This window comes from Arachis duranensis, chromosome 9 (assembly GCF_000817695.3).
Source record: "Arachis duranensis cultivar V14167 chromosome 9, aradu.V14167.gnm2.J7QH, whole genome shotgun sequence".
Taxonomy (NCBI): domain Eukaryota; kingdom Viridiplantae; phylum Streptophyta; class Magnoliopsida; order Fabales; family Fabaceae; genus Arachis; species Arachis duranensis.
Genome location: NC_029780.3, coordinates 72,422,162 through 72,432,754, shown reverse-complemented (window position 1 = coordinate 72,432,754; position 10,593 = coordinate 72,422,162). Strand labels below are relative to the sequence as shown.

Below are 10,593 nucleotides of genomic sequence, written 5' to 3'. Positions count from 1 at the left end.
TTTTAGTCAAAATTCACTTTTCTGGACTTTACTATGAGTTTGTGTGTTTTTCTGTGATTTCAGGTATTTTCTGGCTAAAATTGAGGGTCCTGAGCAAAAATCTGATTCAGAGGCTGAAAAGGACTGCAGATGCTATTGGATTCTGACCTCCCTGCACTCGAAGTGGATTTTCTGGAGTTACAGAAGCCCAATTGGCGCGCTCTCAACGGCCTTATAAAGTAGACATCCTGGGCTTTCCAGCAATGTATAATAGTCCATACTTTGCCCGAGATTTGATGGCCCAAATCGGCATTGCAAATCAGCATTAGAATTCCCGGCGTTTAACGCCCAAACTGGCATAAAAGCTGGCATTTAACTCCAGAAAAAGTCTCTACACATAAAAGCTTCAATGCTCAGCCCAAGCACACACCAAGTGGGCCCAGAAGTGGATTTTTATGTCACTTACTCATCTCTGTAAATCCTAGGCTACTAGTTCTCTATAAGTAGGACCTTTTACTATTGTATTTTCGTCTTTTTTGATCACTTGAATCTTTTGATCACTTTAGATCTCTAGATCATCTTGGTAGCTATCTTTATTTATCTTCTACAGCATGAGTCTCTAAACCCCATGGTTGGGGGTGAGGAGCTCTGCTGTGTCTTGATGGATTAATGCAATTACAATTGTTTTTCATTCAATCATGCTTGCTTCCATTCTAAGATATCACTTGTTCTTAAACCTGATGAATGTGATGATCCGTGACACTCATCATCATTCTCAACTATGAACGTGTGCCTGACAACCACCTCCGTTCTACCATAGATTGAGTAGATATCTCTTGGATTCCTTAATTAGAATCTTCGTGGTATAAGCTAGAATTGATGGTGGCATTCAAGAGAATCCGGAAGGTCTAAACCTTGTCTGTGGTATTCTGAGTAGGATTCAAGGATTGAATGACTGTGACGAGCTTCAAACTCCTAAAGGCTGGGCGTTAGTGACAAACGCAAAAGAATCACTGGATTCTATTCCAACCTGATTGAGAACCAACAGATGATTAACCGTGCTGTGACAGAGCGTGTTGAACATTTTCACTAACAGGATGGGAGGTAGCCATTGACAATGGCGAAACCCTACATACAGCTTGCCATGGAAGGAGCCTTGCGTGCTTGAAGAAGAAGACAGTAGGAAAGCAGAGATTCAGAAGATAGAGCATCTCCAAAACCTCAACCTGTTCTCCATTACTGCAAAACAAGTATTTGTTTCATGTTCTTTTACTTTTTACAATCAACCCTGATAATTATTGATATCCTGACTAAGAGTTACAAGATAACCATAGCTTGCTTCAAGCCGACAATCTCCGTGGGATCGACCCTTACTCACGTAAGGTATTACTTGGACGACCCAGTGCACTTGCTGGTTAGTTGTGCGGAATTGCAAAAGTGTGATTGCAATTTCGTGCACCAAAGGACTTTATATTAATTGTCAAAGTTGGATTGAAACTTCATGGAAATTATCTTATTACTACTATTATTTGAAATTTAAAAAGAAAGGGTTATAGAACATGGGTTGTCTCCCATGAAGCGCTTCTTTATCGTCACTAGCTTGACGTTTGATTCTTGTCAAGGAGGTTGATGGTACTTGAAGTCCTCCCCTCTTGCAGTGTGTTTGCCTCCAGTGAACTCGGTTAGAAGTTCATCTCCTAAGGGGAGATCTTCTGTAGGTATCTTTCTGCTTCTCCATCTCCTTGGAACTCTTTTCCTTGTTTCTATTGATGTTTTTCCATTGATGTTTTCTTGTTTTCTATGGATTCTTTCTCCAGGGGAATCTTGTTATTGATCTTGCATGACTCTGGTGGGTTTGGTTCCTCTTGGATCACCCTTGAACATGGTTCTTCCTAACTATGTGGCTTCTCAACCCATGGGGCTTCCAATTGTGTTGTTTGTGCTTCATTGTTTGGCTCTTCTATCATCTTATTGTCTTTGTGATCTGCTCATTGTGAGAGGTTGTAAACATTGAAGGCGAGCTGCTCATCATGTATTCTCAACACTAATTCTCCTCGTTCTACATCTATGAGTGTCCTAGCTGTGGCTAGAAAGGGTCTTCCCAGAATGATGGGGTAGATAGGATTCTCATCCATTTCCAAAACAACAAAATCTATGGGAAGATAGTAGCTCCCAACCTTTACCAGCACATTTTCAACTATTCCTACTGCTTATTTTTGGGTTTTGTCCGCCAATCTGATAATCACATCAGTAGGAGTTAATTCATTGATTTGGAGCTTTTTCATGAGAGAGAGAGGCATTAAGTTGATGCTTGCTCCCAAGTCACAAAGTCCTTTGTCAATCATTGTTTCTCCTATGGCACAAGGAATGTGGAAGCTTCCTGGATCCTCCTTCTTTGTGGGTGGTCCTGGTTGAATGAGAGCACTACAATTTCTATTCATCTTGATTGTTTGTCCACCCTTCAATGGACTTTTTCTGGCTAGTAGCTCCTTTATATACTTGATGTAGAAAGGCATATATTGGAGGGCTTTAATGAAAGGTATATTTACATCTAAAGATGCAAACATATCAAGAAACCTTGAGTACATTCTCCCTGCTACACCACCTTTAAGCCTGTTGGGGAAAGGTGCATATGGGTTCAATGCCTCCTTTTTCTTTGGCTCTTCCTTGTATGTGAGTGGAGTTGCACAGCTTCCTTCCTCTTGACTTTCTTGTTGGTGATTTTGGAGGTGTTCTACTCCATGCATACTTCCCTCATCACTTGTGGTTATCATTTTGCATTCTTCCCATCTCACTTTCTTTGGTTCTCCTCTTGGATTCTTCTCTGTATCATTGGGGAATCCATCAGTGGGTTTAGGAATTTGTTGAGATAGATAGCCTACATGGCACTCCAATCTCTTGATGTTTTCTCCTTGATTCTTGATGTTGGCTGGCACTTCTTCCTTAAACACCTTGTTATCTTGGACTTCTCTGCACATGTTTTCAAGTAGAGCCTCAATCTTTGAAAGCCTATCATCTGTGGATGATGGTGGGTTGAGATTAGGTGGTTGAGAAGGTTGGCTAGATGGATGTTAGTAATATCTCTGTGAGGTGTTTTGATGAGTGGCATTGTTGTTGGAGTTGAAGTTGGAACGTCTCGAATCTTGTCCTTGGTCTTGTTGGTTTCCCCATCCAAAGTTGGGGTGATTTCTCCATCCAGAGTTGTATGTTTTAGAGTATGGATCATGGACTTGTCTAGGTGAGTTTCCCACATAGTTGGCTTGCTCCCAGTCGCCTTCTTCTCCTATGTTTACTCCTTCATGAGTTGGTGATGAGGTGATGGCTGCTGCAACTTGGTTCTCTTCCACCTTCTTGGTAAGATCTACTAGCTGCTTGGTGATCATCTTGTTTTGGGCTAACAGTGCATCCATGTGGTTTAGCTCTATTACTCCTCTAGTGTTACTTCTTTCAGAGGCATAGAAGTAGTCATTCTCAGAAACTGTTTCAATGACATCTATGGCTTCTTCAACAGTTTTCTTCTTGTTTAAAGAACCTCCTGATGAATGATCTACAGCCTTCTTTGACTCATAGGAAAGACCTTCATAGAAGATGTGTAGTTGAACCCACTCATTAAACATCTCTGATGGGCATCTCCTTGTCAAGTCTTTGAATCTCTCCCATGCTTCATAAAGTGTCTCACCATCTTGTTGCCTGAAAGTTTGCACCTCAGTTCTTAGCCTATTAATCTTTTGAGGAGGGTAAAATCTTGCTAAAAACTTGTTCACTACTTCCTCCCAATCTGTCAGGCTTTCTTTTGGGAAGGATTTAAGCCACTATGTTGCCTTGTCCCTGAGTGAAAAGGGGAACAAGAGCAACCTATAGACATCTGGGTGGACTCCATTTGTCTTCACTGTGTCACAGATCCTCAAGAAGGTGGTCAAGTGTTGGTTAGGGTCTTCTTGAGCACCTCCTCCAAATGAGCAATTATTTTACACCAAAGTGATGAGCTGAGGTTTTAGCTCGAAATTGTTGGCATGAATGGTGGGTTTCTGAATGCTGCTTCCACAGTTTCCTGGATTAGGATTGATATAGGATCCTAAGACCCTCCTTTCATGCCCAACCCGGTTTGCATGGCCTTCTCTGGCATGATTATGAGCTTCTTCTTCATGATTGTTCTCCAAATTCTCTTCCATGTTGGGTTCAAAATACTCTTCCTCTTCCTCAGCACCAACAATCCTTTTTCCTTTTGCTTCCCTTTTTCGTCTCCAAAGTGTTCTCTCAGGCTTTGAATCAAAGGATGTTGAGATTCCTTCTCTTCTCCCTGTCATACAACAAACAGAATGCACAACAAGAGATATAATGAAGACAATTTTTTTGTTAGAATGATTGTTAGTGTGAGTGATGCAATTTATCAAACGGTTAGTGGGTTAGTGAGCTGAATTGTGGTAAACTAAGAAAGGAGAACAGAAATTAGAGAGGGAATAGGGGATGAGGAAGAAATTAAAAACAAACTAAGGTAAATTACTGAATATAGAAAAGAATAACGAAAAAAATGCTCAATCTAGTGATCTTCTAGCTTAATCATTGTTGATTCAAAATTAATCCCCAGCAACGGCGCCATAAACTTGATGCATGGAAACTTGTCTCTCAACAAATTTTCCTTCGCCAAGTATACCAAATTATCGTCAAGTAAAACTCACTATAGAGTGAGGTCGAATCCCACAAGGATTGATTGGTCAAGCAACCTTAGTTAGAAGAATATGCTAGTTGAGCTAAACAGAATTTAGATTGAGATACAGAAATTTAAATGACAAGAAAGTAAATAGCAGAAATTAAAGTGCAGAATCTTAAATGGGGAATTGGGTAATGCTCATAAAAGTAAATGGCAGAAATTAAAGAGAATGAGTAAGATCAGAAATAGGGGAATCATTGGGTTTAGGAGATGTTGCAATTCTCTGAATCAAGTTCATTCTCATCTCTTCCTCAATGCATTCATTGATCTCCTTGGCAATCTTAAGTGATTGAATCCCAATTCCTTGGTAATTCAATCTCTCAAATCTTGATCAACAGCCAATTCCTTGGTTAATTTCTCATGAGAAGAGATGAAGTATGGTCACTGATTATACCACATACATTTCCCAATTCAAGTATTGAGGGGATTATAGTCACATATCCATCCCAACCCAAATTGGTCCAGCATAAGAAAGCAATTCTAGCATGATCTCTTCATTCCTCTTCCAAGGTTCTGAAGAGATCCAATTATGGAGAGTTTTTTTTCCAAGATAACTAACCAATTGAATTAAGATTGAAAGCTTTCTAGTAAAATCAAGAGAAAAGATAGAAGTAGAAGAAGAATGAAAACTAATATTGATCCATCAAATTACAGCAGAGCTCCCTAACCCAATGAAAGGGTTTTAGTTGTTTATAGCTCTAGGAATAAAAAAAATGGCAGAAAAGAATAATCCATGCTAGAAGTACAGAAAAGTAAATATGCAGAGAGTAGTTCTCCAAGGTGCCAAAAGTCCATTTCTAGTTCAAAACTACTCCTATATATACTACTCTTCATGATCTTCTAGTGAGTTCTTCAAGTCTTGGATGTGGACTTTGGACCTTGAGTTGAAGCAATCCTCATCTTTAGTGGGCCTAGCTTGCATAGAAATATGAATTAGGCTTGGGCATTTAGTGAGATTAATCGTGGAATACATTTCTGGGTGCGAGAACATTAGTGGCATTTACCTTTTTCACTAACGTTCCACCTTTATATGCCCACGTTATTCTCAACGTTAGAAGTCTTAACGTGACTTCTAACGTTCCTTCTCAATTCTTGGCCAACGTTAATGGGACTCACTTTTCCCATTAACGTTGGCTTGTGCCCCTTTTCGCAAACGTTAATGGGAATCACTTTTTCCATTAATGTTGCTTGCCTTTTTCCTCCTACGTTAGGTCTTACGTTAGCTTAGCTAACGTAGCTCTTAACGTGGGCACCTATCACCTTCGAGAGCGTTAGTAACACTCACCTTTGTCACTAACGCTCTAATTGCCTTAATCCCCTACGTTAGAACCCACGTTAACTAAGTTAACGTGGCTTTTAACGTAGTAATGAAGCCATCTTCCAACGTTAGTGACAAAAGTGAGTGTTACTAACGTTGGTTCTTTGAACCCCACTCCACGTTAACTTTCATGTTAACAATATTAACGTGAGAGTTAACGTAGACAATGAAAATGATCCAACGTTAGTGACAAAAGTGAGTGTCACTAACGTTGGCAGTGTTGATCCTTGTCCACGTTAGAGTTCACGTTAACTTAGTTAACGTGACTCTTAACGTGGGGCATTGCCTAGTTTCTCAACGTTATTGGAGTTCACGTTTCTCATTAATGTGGAGTTCTCCTTTCCTTCTACGTTAAGTACCACGTTAACTTAGTTAACGTGGCTCTTAACGTAGGCTATGAAGTGGCTTCGCAGGCGTTATTGGTGATCACTTTTCTCATTAACGTTGCAAGCCAATTGCCATCCCACGTTAGTAGTGACGTTAACTATGTTAATGTGGATGCTAACGTGATTCTTCCAAGCTTCATTTGTCCTGAAATCAAGCAATTAAAGCATCAAAGCTCTAGCCAAAACCATGAGATCATGCATCATTAAAATATCATGTAATTCTCGCAAAAAATCTCATGAAATCATGCAAAATTCACAATAGTTGCTTGAATGAAGGTGTAAGTGTATTTTCACCCAAAACATGCCTTGTTTACTAGGAAAATACGTGAAACTACCCTAAAACAGTAAAGAAAAGGTCAGTGAAACTGGCCTAGATGCCCTGGCATCAGATGTCTACAGATTGTTACTATTTCCATTTACTGTAAAAGACCAAGCTAAGAGGTGGTTAAATAACCAACCTAAGGCTAGCATAAGACAAGGAGATAATGGATCTCTTTATGATGCTTGGGAGAGATACAGAGAGATGCTAAGAAAATGCCCCTCTGAAATATTTTCAGAGTGGGTGCAGTTAGACATCTTCTATTATGGGCTTATAGAAAAAGCTCAGATATATTTGGACCACTCAGCTGGTGGATCTATACACATGAGAAAGACAATTGAAGACGTTCAAGAGCTCATTGATACAGTTGCTAGAAATCAGCATCTGTACCTAAGTAGTGACCATTCCATGAAAGAAGAGGCTAAAACAGTAACTGCTGAACTCAGTCCTGCAAAACAAGTTACTGAATTCAATCAGCAATTAGATTTTCTAACAAAACACCTAGCCGAATTCAAGGAAATACTACAAGACACAAGAATGGCTAATATGAATATGGAAGTACAGTTGAAGCAAACAGAACAGCAGTTATCAAAACAAATAACAGAAGAGTGCCAAGCAGTTTAATTAAGAAGTGGGAAAATATTAAATACCTCACTTTAAGGCAACAAGAAGCCAAGGAATGAGCAAACTGCTACCCAAAATCCCTCTGAGGACAGTAAGAGCCCAGAGAGGAATAATTTTGGCGCTCAAATGCCAGAAAAAGGGTGGAGAGATAGTGTTAAACGCCCAACCCATGCTCAGTTCTGGCATTCAAATGCTACAAACAGGCAAGGAGTTGGCGTTAAACACCCAAGGGAAGCTTAGTTCTGGCATTCAAATGCCAGAAACAGGTAAGGAGTTGGCGTCCAACGCCAATCCAGCTTCCAACCTTGGCATTCAAACGCCAGTGAGGGATCAGACACATACAAGTGCTGATAGCAACCCCTCTAAAAAGGCTTCTCCAACCACATCTATAGGAAATAAACCTGCAGCAACTAAGGTTGAGGAATACAAAGCCAAAATGCCTTATCCTCAGAAACTCCGCCAAGCAGAACAGGATAAGCAATTTTCCCGCTTTGTAGACTATCTCAGGACTCTTGAAATAAAGATTCCGTTTGCAGAGGCACTTGAGCAAATACCCTCTTATGCTAAGTTCATGAAAGAGATCTTAAGTCATAAGAAGAATTAGAGAGAAACTGAAAAAGTTTACCTCACTGAAGAATGCAGTGCAGTCATTATAAAAAGCTTACCAGAAAAGCTTAAAGATCCCGGAAGCTTCATGATACCATGCACATTAGAGGGTACTTGTACCAAGAAAGCTTTATGTGATCTTGGAGCAAGTATCAACCTAATACCTGCATCCACTATCAGAAAGCTTGGTTTAACTGAAGAAGTCAAACCAACCCGGATATGTCTCCAACTTGCTGATGGCTCCATTAAATACCCATCAGGCGTGATTGAAGACATGATTGTCAAGGTTGGGCCATTTGCCTTTCCCACTGACTTTGTGGTGCTGGAAATGGAGGAGCACAAGAGTGCAACTCTCATTCTAGGAAGGCCTTTCCTATCAACTGGACGAACCCTCATTAACGTCTAAAAAGGGGAATTAACCCTAAGAGTCAATGAGGACGAGTTTAAGTTGAATGTTGTCAAAGCTATGCAGCATCCAGACACCCCAAACGACTGCATGAGCATTGATATTATTGACTCTCTAGTGGAAGAGGTCAATATGACTGAGAGTCTCGAATCAAAGCTAGAGGATATCTTTAAAGATGTTTAGTCTGATCTGGAGGAACCAGAGAGAATAATAGAACCTCTGAAAATCCCTCAGGAAGAAGAGAAACCTCCTAAACCCGAGCTCAAACCATTACCACCATCCCTGAAATATGCATTTCTGGGAGAAGATGACACTTTTCCTGTAATTATAAGCTTTACCTTAGAGCCACAGGAAGAGGAAGCACTAATTCAAGTGCTGAGGACACACAAGACAACTCTTGGGTGGTCCATCAGTGATCTTAAAGGCATTAGCCCAGCCAGATGTATGCACAAGATCCCATTGGAGGATGACGCTAAGCCAGTGGTTCAACTACAGAGGCGGCTGAATCCAGCCATGAAGGAGGTGGTGCAGAAAGAGGTCACCAAATTACTAGAGGCTGGGATTATTTATCCTATTTCTGATAGCCCCTGGGTAAGCCCTGTCCAAGTCATCCCTAAGAAGGGTAGCATGACAGTGGTTCATAATGAAAAAAATGAACTGGTTCCTACAAGAACAGTTACAGGGTGGCGTATGTGTATTGATTACAGAAGGCTCAATACAGCTACCAGAAAGGATCATTTTCCTTTACCATTCATAGACCAGATGCTAGAAAGGCTAGCAGGTCATGATTACTACTGCTTTCTGGATGGATATTCAGGTTATAATCAAATTGTAGTAGATCCCCAAGATCAAGAGAAAACATGATTCACATGTCCATCTGGAGTATTTGCATACAGAAGGATGCCATTTGGTCTGTGCAATGCACTTGCAACCTTTCAAAGGTGCATGCTCTCTATTTTCTATGATATGGTGGAAAAATTTCTGGAAGTCTTCATGGATGACTTTTCAGTATTTGGAGACTCATTCAGCTCCTGTCTTGACCATCTAGCACTTGTTCTAAAGAGGTGCCAAGAGACTAACCTGGTTTTAAACTGGGAGAAATCTCACTTTATGGTGACTGAAGGAATTGTTCTTGGGTACAAAATTTCGAACAAGGGAATAGAGGTGGATCAAGCTAAGGTAGAGGTAATTGAAAAATTACCACCACCTGCCAATGTTAAGGCAATTAGAAGCTTTTGGGGCATGCAGGATTCTATAGGAGGTTTATAAAAGATTTTTCCAAAATTGCAAAACCTCTGAGTAATCTGCTAGCTGCTGACACGCCATTTATCTTTGATAAGGAGTGTCTGCAGGCGTTTGAGACTCTGAAAGCTAAGCTGGTCATAGCACCAGTCATCTCTGCACCAGACTAGACATTACCATTTGAACTAATGTGTGATGCCAGTGACCATGACATTGGTGCAGTGTTGGGACAAAGTCATGACAAGCTTCTATACGTCATTTATTATGCCAGTCATGTTTTAAATGACACACAAAAGAACTACACAACCACAGAGAAAGAGTTACTTGCAGTGGTTTACACCATTGACAAGTTCAGATCTTATTTAGTAGGATCAAAAGTGATTGTGTACACTGACCATGTTGCTCTTTAATATGTACTCACAAAGAAGGATTCAAAACCCAGACTCATAAGATGGGTGTTTGATGAACGGATAATTTATACGCTTTTTGGCATTGTTTTTAGGTAATTTTTAGTAGGATCTAGCTACTTTTAGGGATGTTTTCATTAGTTTTTATGTAAAATTCACATTTATGGACTTTACTATGAGTTTGTGTATTTTTCTGTGATTTCAGGTATTTTCTGGTTGAAATTGAGGGACCTGAGCAAAACTCTGATAAGAAGGCTGACAAAGGACTGCTGATGCTGTTGGATTCTAACCTCCCTGCACTCGAAATGGATTTTCTGGAGCTACTGAACCACAAATGGCGCGCTCTCAACGGCGTTGGAAAGTAGACATCTAGAGCTTTCCATCAATATATAATAGTCCATACTTTATTCGAGATTAGACGACGCAAACTGGCGCTCAACTCCAGTTTCACGCTGCATTCTAGAGTCAAACGCCAGAAACACGTCACGAACCAGAGTTGAAGGCCAAAAACATGTTACAACTTGGCGTTCAACTCCAAAAGAAGCCTCTACATGTGTAAAACTCAAGCTCAGCCCAAGCACACACCAAGTGGGCC

General features: G+C 40.4%; 1 non-coding gene across 1 annotated transcript; it reads left to right on the top strand.

Moving 5' to 3' along the window:
• The first annotated feature begins 3,590 nt into the window (after positions 1 to 3,590).
• On the top strand, positions 3,591 to 3,698 carry LOC127742268 (small nucleolar RNA R71). The gene has a single exon (XR_008003456.1). It is a non-coding gene; the product is annotated as a small nucleolar RNA R71 (small nucleolar RNA).
• Positions 3,699 to 10,593: the final 6,895 nt, after the last annotated feature.